This window comes from Erinaceus europaeus, chromosome 2 (genome assembly GCF_950295315.1).
Source record: "Erinaceus europaeus chromosome 2, mEriEur2.1, whole genome shotgun sequence".
Classification (NCBI taxonomy): domain Eukaryota; kingdom Metazoa; phylum Chordata; class Mammalia; order Eulipotyphla; family Erinaceidae; genus Erinaceus; species Erinaceus europaeus.
Genome location: NC_080163.1, coordinates 94,224,849 through 94,238,295, shown reverse-complemented (window position 1 = coordinate 94,238,295; position 13,447 = coordinate 94,224,849).

Sequence of the window (13,447 nt, the reverse complement as noted above, 5' to 3'; positions counted from 1 at the left end):
GCTTTCACTAAACAGCAATGAGCTTTCTAGTCATGAAAAGACAGGAAGAAATCGTAAGTGTATATTTCTAAGTGAAAGAACCCAATGTGAAATGACTATATACTGTATCATTCTAGCTATATGACATTCTGGAAAAGGTAAAACTATTGGGGTAGTAAAAAATACCAATGGTTATCAGTGGCTAGGAAAGGATGAGTAGGCAATGTTGGAAGTCTTTATGGCAGTGAAACTGTGCCAGATTAGTAGGTATATATCATTAATTATTAAAACTCATAGAATATATAACTCTAAAATTGAACCCTGAGTTAAATTGTAGATTTTGGTGATAAAAGTGTGATTATAATGTTCTTTCTACTGTTTTTTTTTTCTTTACCACCAGAGCACTGCTCAGTTCTGGCTTGTGGTTGTGCACAGGATTAATACTGGGACCTCTGGTATCTCAAGTATGAAAGTCTTTTGCATAACCACTATGCTATTTCTACAACTTGATGATGAGGACATCAAATTTTTGACAAGAAGGTAAAAACTATTAAATGGGGAAAGGAGAGGCTTTTCAATAAATCGTGTTAGGAAAATTGAGTTGAAACATGCAGAAGATTGAAACTGAACTACATTTTACCACACACAAAAGTAAACTCCAAATGGATCAAGGGCTTGGATATTATTAGGCCAGAAACTATCAAACACTTAGAGGGAAATATTGGCAGAAGTAAATTTTATACACATCTTCAATGACTCAAGTCCAATTGCAAGGAAGACAAACAAAAATAAACCAATGGGACTACTACATCAAATTGAAAAGCTTCCACACAGCAAAAGAAACTACCACTCAGACTCCTTATGGAATGGGGGAAGATCTTTATATGCCATACACCAGACAAGAGGATAATAACCAAAAAAAAAAAAAAAAATATATATATATATATATATATATATATAAAGCTCATGAAACTCAGCAACAAAAATAAACAAAGGACACTTTCCAAAAATGGGAAGAGGATATAAACAAAACATTTGTCAAAGAAGAGAGACAGCAGCCCAACAGACATATGAGAAAATGTTGTAAGTCATTAATTACCAGAGAAATGCAAATAAAGATCACAATGAGATACCACTACACCTCTGTGAGAATGTCATACATCAGAATAGAAAGCAATAACAAATCTGGAGAGGCTGCTTGGGTAAACAAACACTTTTGCTGGTGGGGATGTGATTGGTCCAAACCCTATGAAGAGTAGTTTGGAAAGCTCTGAGAAGGCTAGAAATGGACCTACCCTATAACCCTGCAATTCCTCTCCTGGGAATACATCTCAAGATCCTAAGGAATCAAACAACTCATCCAAAAAGATCTGTGTATGCCAATGTTCATAGCAGCACAAGCACAAGTTGAATTGGCAAAACCTGGAAACAATGTAGGTGTCTAACAGATGAGTGGCTAAGAAAATTGTGTTATATACACATAAAGGAAACTACACAGCTATTAAGAAAGATGAATTCACCTTCACCTCATCTTGAATGGAGCTGAGCTTGAAGGTATCATGTTAAGTGAGATAATCCAGAAAGAAGGATGAATATGGGATTATCTCACCCAGGGACAGAAGTTGAGAAATAAGAACAGAAATTAGAAACACAGAGTAGAACTTGGACTTGGCAAAATAATGGCCTCAGGGTTGAAGGTGGAAGAGTGACTAGCTTGGGGGTGAAAGTATTCTGCAGAAAATTCAGTAATTTTATGTTATCAACAACTGTTTTTACTGTAAACCATTAATCAATCCAACAATAAAACATTTAAAAGAACCCTGGTCATATATGATACAGTTAATAATTAATTAGACATTTTTATTTTAAAAGTACATTTTCATTTTAAAAGTACATGTATTCAATGTGTAGATATACAGTGTACTCCATTTATAATTATTTATTAATAGGCAAAGGTAAATCTCACACTTTAGCGAAGTCCACTGACACTAACAATGTAAAAGCAAATAAGGGAATTGATTGCCACACCATCAGAGTAGGAATTACATTGAGGAGGAAGGTTTAAGGTTAGAGACATATTTCCACAGTGGTGAACATATCATTTATCTTTAAAAACAGATTTTATTTACATTAATGAGAAGTCCAGAGAGGAAAGGAGAGAGGGAGGGACCAAAGTACTGCTCAGCTATAGTTTATGGTGGAACTGGGAATTGAACCTGGGATCTCAAATCCTCAGGCAGGAAAGCCTTTCTTCATACTCAATATCCTTCCTTCTGAGTACATATTTTTTCATCTTGATCTAAATAGAAGTTTCATACATAGTTTCTTTTCTATTAAGCAGAAAATTGTACTTTTGTATGTTTTTCCTACATGTGTCATTTGGAAAATAATAATGCATTTTAAAAAGGAAAGTAGGACAGAATTCTTCTTTCATAGATGATAGAGTTATTGATGCTGGTGTTGACATGATTCTCTAAACACTGAAGAAAAAGTAACAAACAACTTAATAAATAACAATTCAGCATAAGTTATAATGCAGAACAACATAATAGACCCCATTGTGGGCCCCCATAGTACCTTGCCCTCAACTTGGATTAACAATGGTAGAGAATATTCCATCCTCTGAAGGGAGGATGAACAACATACTCTGTGCTACACCTGAGGAAGATGGGTCAATATTGGGGCAGTCTGGAATGTTCCTACTCATGACCACAGAATGTGAGCTCAGATCTACAGGGATGCAGAGGTCACATAGGCTCCTAAGCTGAATATGGGCCCCAGATCACATCAAATAGATGGGGTTTACAGTCAACAATATTTATACCCCTTTCCCATATTAGGCAGCTATTCTCTTCTCTGATCCAGCTTTCTGGTCCTTTTTCCAGCCACATCTTCTCCCCAGACAATAACATGGATCCACCTGCATATAAGATTTCAGGCTCAGGGGGAAAAAGAAAAAGGAAAAAAAAAAAAAAACCTAGTATAGCCACAGGCCCTTTGGAATATAACAAAAATATGTCTATTAGCTATCTACAAAATGGAGGACCCCCAACTCTTCATCTGCACTATCCCAACCTTTAGGTCCATGATTTGTCAATGATTTGTTTGGCTTTGTATGTTAACTCTCTTTTCAACCACCAGTTCCAGATGCTAGCATCATAACATCCAGACTTCCCTGGACAGACACCCCACCAAGTGTGTCCTGGAGCTCCGCTTCCTCAGAGCCCTTCCCCACTAGGGAAAGAGAGAGGCAGACTGGGAGTAGGGATCGACCTGTCAATGCCCATGTTTACTGGGGAATCAATTACAGAAGCCAGACCTCCCACCTTCTACATCCCACAATGACCTTGGGTCCATACTCCCAGAGGGTTAAAGAATAAGAAAGCTATCAGAGAAGGGGATGGGATACAGATTTCTGTTGGTGGGAATTGTGTGAAGTTGTACGCCTCTTATCCATGGTTTAGTCAATGTTTCCTTTTTATAAATAATTTTTTTAAAAAGTGACATAGTGAAAAATATGTGACAAAAATCTCTTCTAACCATGTTCTCCTTTATAATAACCCATGAGACACAGACCTATAAATGAATATGTAGAGTAATACTGGCAACAGAGTAAAATTTGAACTGAGTGTGATGTATTCCACCAAAGCTGAAAACTTTGGAGTAGGAGGCAGAGAGCTGGAGGGGCCCTGGGATATCCTGGCACATGGTGCTGGAAATGGAATTAAACTGGGGACTGTTTTGCTGATACATATCACATGGAGATGAAAATTGTACCTGTGTGTCAACAATTGTAGTGTAGACCACTAACCCCTTGATAATGCGATCTGAGAAAAAAAAACAATATTCATGGGAGTGGGTGGTAGCACAGCAGGTTAAGCGAAGGTGGCACAAAGCGCAAGGCCTGGCATAAAGATCTCAATTGAGCCCAGGCTCCCCACCTGCAGGTGAGTCGCTTCACAGGCAGTGAAGCAGGTCTGCAGGTGTCTTTCTCTCCCCCTTTCTGTCTTCCCCTCCTCTCTCCACTTCTCTCAGTCCTATCCAACAATGACATCAATAACAACAACAATAATAACTACAATAACAATAAAAAGCATCAAGAGCAACAAAAGGGATATATATATATATATATATATATATAAACATTATTCACATCCACAAAAAAAAGAAATAAAGCTGAAAAATATGATGGTTTTTAAAAAGAAAGGAATCACAAGTGGTAAGTCTTATATTGCCTTGGTTACATGCATTGGGGTGGTTGGGGGGGGGCCGGTATGGAACACAAAAGCCACATGGCAGTAAACTGGGATGAACATTAGAGATAATGAACTGGAGAGATAAATTATCAGTAGGACACATGCCTTGCCAGGCAAATAACCCAGGTTCAAGCCCAAGTAGCACATGCTGTGGCACTGTGATACTCCAGTGCTTCCAGCACTATGGCCTTGGTCTCTATCTCTCTCCTCAAACTCCCCACACCCCAAATACACATCTTGAAAAGGAGGCCCAGAGTGGTGAAATCCTGGGTTCTTGAGGCTCCAGTTCTGTAGAAATAAAAGAAAAAAAACAACAAAACGCAGAAACAACAAGGCCATGCTTATCAAGTAAAATAAAATTGACGAAAGTGCAGCCCAGGAAGTAGATAAAACAATGGACTTAGTAGCATGAGGTTCAGAGTTCAATCTCTAATGTTGAATGTAAAGTGGTTCTCATTCTTTCTCTCTTCTTCCCTCTTTTCTCTCATATTAATATACAAATAAGTTAATTTTCATTCAGAATAAAAATAATCTATCAGTGAAGAGAATATAATATGATTTCTGACAACATATTATTTATAATGTCGATCATAGAATTATAACTACTTAGCATGTAAAAAACATCAGAAAGCCCAACTATAGTCAGCAATAAAGTAATACAATTTAAATAAACATTGAGATAATATATGTGAAATTAGTAGATGGGAAATTTACTTTTTAAATTTTCATAGTGATTTAATAATATGAGCAAGAAAGTCCAGAGCACTGCTTGACTCTGACATACAGTGGTGCTGGGAAACAAACTTGAGTCCTCAGCCATACAAGGCCTGTGTTCTAATTTGCTGATCGATTTTTCCCAGCCCTCAATCACTTGGTATGTGTCATGACATGAAAAAGAAGGACAATGAGCCAGAAGTAACAGTTTACAGGAATGAAGGCAAATCATTTGAACAAGTACAGTTAGCGAAGCGATACTTGCTTCAGTCTTTAGGTATGAACTTCAGATCTGGACAGTTTAATAATGGAGGATGGAAGGATGATGCCAACGTGGTAGTGGACACTATGGAGGGAAATCTCCATGCATGAGGTGGTGGGATGTGTGAAATCTATGTTGGGGTGTATGTATTGTGTTCAAGGAAAGAGCAATCGACAAAATAGAGGACTCAAAGATGAAGAGATGTATTTAGGGGCAAGTTAGATTCTGATTAGAAATGTTCAATGAAGAGACATACTCGAAGAGGTTTGGAGAGGTCAAACAAAACGTTTAAAACCAGAGAACTTAAGAGACAGAAAGCTGAATCTGGATACTTTCACCCCAGTTTCCAGGCTCCTAACCATTATATTCCACTGTCTGAGTTGTACCCACTGCAGTGCCTAGAATATCTGGAGCATGTAGCACATGCCAATATTTCTCAATTTAATGTTTAGTGAATCAACAATACAGAATTGCCATGCCTATGATCTAGCTATTAACTCCCTCGGCCACATACAGCTGCTCAGAAATTGTGCTTATTTCATGGCAGAATACAGATAGTTTGAGGTACTGAAAAGTCTGTTTCCTTCTATTTGTTTTATGTTGCTATCTACAAAAGTCTTGTGGGCATTAATTTTAAACTTCCTTGAACTATTCCCCCAGTCCAAAATCACTAAAGTCATATAGATTGACTACATTTTATCACTGTGGCATGCATATCTTCTCCTCCCTAAATCTCACCCCCTGAATTGTACCTTCCAGCCTCACTCAAATCATTCTTTAGAGGCACAAAGACATAGCAATATTTTTGACAACTTTAAAGTCACAAAGTATATCCTGAGTTTCATGGATTGTTATAAATATAATGCTGTAATACAATTAATTACACAGAAAAAATTAAAGTTGGCTACAGAAATGTGAATTCAGCTACCTATAAGATGTAAAACAAAACAAAACAAAATAAAATAAACAGAATGTTAAGCAGCAAATATCTCTATTCAAATGTCACTGAAGTTTGGTTACTTCAAAAGTTCCTTACACTTTGCCCAAGTGACTTGCTATTTGCTAACCTTTAAGAACTTAGGTTAGAATATGTGCCTGCCATTTTTTTTAATAAGTGAAAGAAAATTCAACCTCTTTTATGATTTTCACTGATTCCCCCTCTATGTGAAGTAGTATGCCTCTAAGCAAAAGAGTGTAGCTAAGAGAACAAAGAGGTCAAGAAAAAAATAATACAAAGAAAAATGAAAGCACAGATGGATTTGGAAAGAGAAACCTCAAATATAGTATAAACAAAGTTTGAAATAACTCACTGGGATAATGGGCTGCTATGCTATGTGTGTGATCCAGGTTTCAGTCTGGCTTCTTCTGCATTGAAGGTAATTTGGTGTGGTGGGCCTCTTTCATTTTTTTCTGCTTCTTCTCTACCTTAAAAAATAAAGAAAGAAGACCATGAAAGCATGAGTACACAGCCTGAGTGGGAATAGGTACACTGAGACAACATAGTAAAAACACATAAAAATTGAGAACATCCGAGATCCTGAGATAACAGGTAACCTGGGAGCAGTCAACAACAAATGGTAGCAGTGAGTATCTTGAGTGACATTGAATATGACTATGGAGGCAAAAATGGAGGCAGGAAATGGAAGGAGAATTTCTGAACAAATAGCTAGAAACAAACTCTACAAGGCAAGCAACTCATCTTCAAGGATTTGCTCATTTCAGCTCTGACAGTGCCTGAGAGCCATAAACAAGAAACAGAATGAGTGGCACAGTGCCAAGAGATAAAAAACAAAGAAAGAAAAAAAGTCACTGGAAAATAAAGTGTAAGAGAATGTTCTCAACTGTCTCCAAGATGTAGGACATGTGGAAAGCACAGGTGTCAGGAGGCAGTATTTATTATGAGTTGGTTACCTAGAGGTGCACAGGAAGGACAGCCTCTCTTAAGATTTAGGGTTCAGTCAACTCGGCTAGTATTTATGGAGATGCAAGCTGCTCCCTCAAACTGTATTAATAATAGTGGGAATAGAATGAATATCAGGTATAGTCCTTTTTCTAAGACTGACTAAAACACAAGAGGGGAAAAGAAAATGAAAAGTAAGGAGTGTATGCTTATTACTGATTGATTGTATGTTGCATGTAAAATATAAAGCTCTCCTTTGTGGTGGAAACTTTTATTTCTGCTTGAAGTACTTTAACAAATAATAGATGATATTTTTATATGCATAATATGTCACTCAAGTGACTCATTGCTATTTGTGTTCAGGACCCCTGTCCTCACATACAGGAGAAAACCCTCACAAGCAGTGAAGAAGTGATACAAATATCTTATTCTCCCTTTCCCTATTCCCTTACAGTTTCTCTGTTCTATTAAATAAATAAGTTTAAAAAAGAAAAAAAAGCAAGCACTTAAATTAATAGCTCAGTGTCACACATTTAAATAAGTACTTTAGGAAATCTACTTGGAGAGGGTATAGTACAACTGTGTGATCTAAGATCATTTGGAATCATTGGAATCTTTTCCAAAATCCAGACATTTCTGGTGATACACAAACACACACCATTATTATCTTTGTTTAGTTATTGGGTAGAGACAGCCAGAAATCAAGAGGGAAGGGGGTGATAGAGACGGAGAGAGACATCTGCGACACTGCTTCACCACTCATGGAGTTTTCACCCTGCAGGTAGGGACCGGAGGCTAGAACCCGGGTCCTTGTGCACTGTAACATGTGCACTCAATCAGCTATGCTACCACCTGCCCCCCTCTTTTTATCTTTTTTTAATCTAACTTTATTGTTTTCTAATTATCTTTATTTATTGGGAAAAGATAGAAGTACACCTGCAACACTGCTTCACCACCTCCTCTTGCAGATAGGGACCAGGGTCTCAAATCTGGGTCCCTGTACACTGTAACATACGTGATCAACCAGATGTGCCCTGCCACTACCACCCCTGCTTTTTTTAAAAAAAAAAAACAACCAACTAATTAATGGTGGTGGGGAGTTGAACCTTTGACTTCAGTGCCTCCTTCGGGATGGAATTCATTTGCATAACCATTACCTACAGCCTACATGCTGCTAAAAAATCTTAAGGTTTTGAATTCCTTTTCTTTGCTATCATCAGCCTCAAGGCACGCACCTTTCTTTCTTTTTCTCTAGTCACCATGACCACCATAGTATTCTCCATCCCCATGAACTTGTTATGTCTAAACTACAGTTATGGACAGAACACACAATTTTTCTGAAGACATTTCTGGCTGCAGTATAAATCAACAGATGCAAATAGATATCATTAACTATGCCTACATGAACAGAAACCTCAACAGGGGATTCTACTTCAACTACCCTAAAAATGTACTGTAAAAGATTATATCATGTTCTGTCTTTTTTTTTAATTTATTTTTTATTTAAGAAAGGATAGATTAACAAAACCATAGGGTAGGAGGGGTACAACTCCACACAATTCCCACCACCCAATCTCCATATCCCATCCCCTCCCCTGATAGCTTTCCCATTCTCTATCCCTCTGGGAGCATGGACCCAGGGTCACTGTGAGTTGCAGAACGTGGAAGGTCTGGCTTCTGTAATTGCTTCCCCGCTGAACATGGACGTTGACTGGTTGGTCCATACTCCCAGTCTGCCTCTCTCTTTCCTTAGTAGGGTGGGTTTCTGGGGAAGCAGAGCTCCAGGACACATTGGTGGGGTCTTCAGTCCAGGGAAGCCTAGCCAGCATCCTGATGACATCTGGAACCTGGTGGCTGAAAAGAGAGTTAACATACAAAGCCAAACAAATTGTTGAGCAATCATGCACCCAAAGCTTGGAATAGTGGAGAGGAAGTGTTAGGGGGGTACTCACTGCAAACTCTAGTGTACTTCTGCTTTCAGGTATATATTTTGCACTATTTTATGGATACGTGTGAACATATGTGTGTGAACAGAATCTGGTCTATATCTAGGTTTTGGGACTAAAAAGCTCTTTACAGGTTAGTAAATTTTCAAATTACTAATTTGAAATTACTAATTTGAATTACTAATTTGAAAATTAATGCTAAATTGGAATCTTTGCTGCATTTTGAAAACTTCATTATAGGTCATATAAATAATTGATCAAAAGTTTCTGAAACACTATGGAAATACAGAAAGCTAAGGTATATGCAGTAGGTGAGTATATGAATTTATGAGAGTTGATTTGATGGACCTTTTCTCCACTCTGATAACAATCTACCTCTGAAAACAAACCAATTACATGCTATTTGTGCTCTGACAAGTGACCTATAAAATTAACTATCTTGTGCAGACAAGCTCAAAAATGTACTGCATTTTGATGTGGTATTTTATCTCATGAAAGTCCTGGCTTTTCTGACATTTAGTAAACTGTATTGCTTACTAAATATTACTAATAGAATGATCAATCATGAATTGTTAATGGGATTTAGTTTGTACAAAATTAGAATAAAAAGATAAAAATCTCATATGTAAAATGATATATATTTATGTTCATATAGTAGCTTAATAAAAAAGAATGTTGATAGAAAAAAAGTTACAAATGTTTATCTGGAACCAGAAAAAAACTTGTAATTGGCAAAACTATCTATTTCATCAAATACAAATGGATCAAGGACTTTGATGTTATAATTACAAAGAAGAATAAAACAAAAATAAACCAATGGGACTACAACAGTACATTAAATTAAAAGCTTCTGCACAGCAAAAGAAACTACTACCCAAACAAGAGACCTCCCACAGAATGGGAGAATATCTTTACATGCCTCAGACAAAAGGCTAATAACCAAAATATATAAAGAACTCAACAAACTTAGCAACAAGAAAAGAAATGACCCCATCCAAAAATGGGGAGAGGATATGAACAGATTATTCTGCATAGAAGAGATCCAAAAGGCCAACAAACATTTGAAAAAATGCTCCAAGTCATTAATTGTCAGAGAAATGCAAATTAAGACAACAATAAGATACCACTTCACTCCTGTGAGAATGTCATATATGAGAAAAAGTAGCAGTAACAAATGCTGGAGAGCTTGTGGGGGCAAAAGAACACTCCTGCACTGCTTGTGGGAATGTAAATTGGTCCAACCCCTGTGGAGAGTAGTCTGGTGAACTCTCAGAAGCCCTACTCTATGACTATGTAATTCCTTTCCTGGGGATAAATCCTAAAGAACCAAACATACCTATCCAAAAAGATTTGTGTATACCTATGTTCATAGCAGCACACATTGTAACATTCAAAACTTGGAAGCAACCCAGGTATCCAACAACAGATGAGTGGCTGAGTAAGTGTGGTACGTACATACAATGGAATACAACTCAGTTATTAAAAATAATGAATTCACCTGCTTCACCCTATCTTAGATGGAGCTTGAAGAAATCATGTTAAGTGAGATAAGTCTGAAATAAAAGGATGAATATGGGATGATCTCACTCATAGGCAGACGTTGAAAAACGAGGTCAGAAGGGAAAACACTAAGCAGAACTTGGACTGGAATTGGTGTATTGCACCAAAGTAAAAGAGTCTGGTGTGGAGGGAGGGGGGAGCTCGGGTCCTGGATCATGATGGCAGAGAAGGACCTAGTGAGAGTTGAACTGTCATGTGGAAAACTGGGAAATTTTATGCATGTACAAACTATTGTATTTTACTGTCAACTATAAACCATTAATCCTCCAATAAAGAAAAAAAAGTTTAAAGGCAAAAGCACCCTAAAAAAAGTGTTGCATATATTTCAGGTGAGAATGACAATAATAGCAATGGGAGCCCTACATTATATGTAAATAGTGAGAACAAAATCTCCTTAGACTATAAGTCATTGAGAATGGAAGGTCGTCTCCTTGTATGTCACAGTTCATAACCACTGGTCTGCACATACACATTCAATTTTATCCAATCTCATGTAACACTATCAAGATGTAAGGAGAATCTAGAGGTTTGTTGATGTATGTTTCTATTTTTCCTCTCCTACTACAAAGTATCAAATATTCAAGACTAATAGCATATTACATCCTTTCAAAAAATTTACATGATTAAGTAATATTATTAACAGGAAGCAGGTTCAATAGCATAAGCTTCAGAAGAATTTTTATATTTTTAAGCTAAAAAATAGCCTAGAAAATGGAAAAGGTATCTGTCACTGAGCAAGCCCTGAATCAATTTTATGAAGTCTGAATCTCGCACACTTATAAGGCTTTCTAGGAGTTTTGCCACTGTCAGAGCAGCTCAGCAGGTATTAACTTCCTGCTGGAGATTTGATCATTTCTCCTCCCCTATGGGTGTTTTTATTAAAAAAAAAAAAAAGTGAGAAAAAGCTCTACTAGATATAAAAAGTTTTAAAGCATTTTCACTTAACGTTTTTCATGTGTATACATAAATCATCTCTGTATATGTAATACTAGTGAATACCTAAAACTAGTAACTTCAGAGGATAACAGACATTGCCAGATTTACTTCTGTCCTGGAAAGCCACCACCCCTACACACGTTAACTATAACTTGAGTTCAGCTCTCTGAAAAATAGATTTTTTTCAGGCTTCCAAATTATCAACATTATTTAGGTGGATGAAAGTTGCAAATATGTAAGTACTTACACATACATACAACTATGTACCTAAATATGTATGTGTATATATATTTATACACTTATATTACATACTCCAATACTGATTTGTGCACTGATTAAAGGCAAATGGGCTTAATGATTTCACGTAAGAAATGGAAATAGGAGATTGTATAATTCAATAAAAATAAAGTACTAATTTGTCTCTTGTGTTTAGTAAGTCCAAGAAGGTATAAAATCCTTCCTATAATTGAATTCATGATATTGCATAATCTGTGGAGGGATAGTTGAGTCATATACTGTATAAAGCCATAGTCCTAACAGGCCAAGACAACTTTCCTTGGGTAACATAAGCCAAACTCCATTTAATGTGATTTGCAGAGTTCAGAAGATCTCTTTATGAAGCATCTTCATCTCTGATCTTAAAGAAGTTCATTCTCAGTACAGTAATCATTTTTAAAGATTTATTTTATTTATTTAATATTAAATAGAGTTTCACAATGAAAGGGAGAAGAAGATGGAGAGGGAGAATTCAGAGCACTATTCTGTGGTACATGCTATACCAGGCCTTGATCATAGAGCCTCAGGCATGTGAGTCCTGCACTCTACCAGTTCAGTTCTCTGTCCAATCATCATTGTAATACTCTTCTGATGAAGGCACTAATGTTTCCATTAAAACACGTGTAATATACTTATAACTAAAAGATACAAGGATATGGTCTCAAAGCTGGCCATTTTTTGAATGGGGAAGTGGTAGAGAAGTGACTGCACAGATTTTCCTAATTAAAACTAGAATATAATTGTAGTGGATCATAAAGGTCATGGGCTAGTAAATTTTTCTATAAAAAAGACAAAGGGGCTGTGTGGTGGCGTACCTGGTTGAGTGCACATGTTACAGTATGCAAGGACCCAGGTTCAAGCTCCTGATCATCACCTGCAGGGGGAAAGCTTTGCAACTGGTGAAGCAGGGCTGCAGGTGTCTCTCTGTCTCTCTCTCTCCCTACTTTCTCAATTTCTGGCTGTTTCTAACCAATGAATAAAGATATTAAAAAATTTTTTAAATAAAATAAAAGACAAATATTTTCAACTCCATGAACCATGTGGTCTGTGTTACTATGATTCAATGTTGTTCTGTAGCATGTGAGTAGCCATTATACATGAAATACATATACATGTGTGTAAGAGTACATTGAAGCACATGTACGTATTGAAATTTTATTTTCATTAAGGTATCACAAATCACAAACCACAAAACAGCATTTATTCATTGCTGATTTAGAAATAAGAAAACCCTCCATAGCTTCTTGACCCAACAAAGACAGTGTGACAGATTTGGCTCAAGGACAATAGTAGTTAACAGATATCTAATAGAAGAGATAATGACCTCACAATTGACAGGCCTAAGAGAATTTGAGACCCCCTTCCCTTCCCAAATAACAAAAGTGTCTCCCAATGTCTATTCAGAAGAATCCACAGATCAGCAAATGCCATCTGTTTGGCTATGTATTTCACAAAATTTTAAATTTTTTGTCTCTGTTTTCTAGGGTATCTTAAATATAGTTATGTCAGAAGAATCTTTAAAATAAATTCAGAATCCTCCCACAAAGAAATTTTATATATCTATCATGGAGGGGAAAGAGAAAACAATAATATCTGGTCTGTTAATTATCTTATTTTA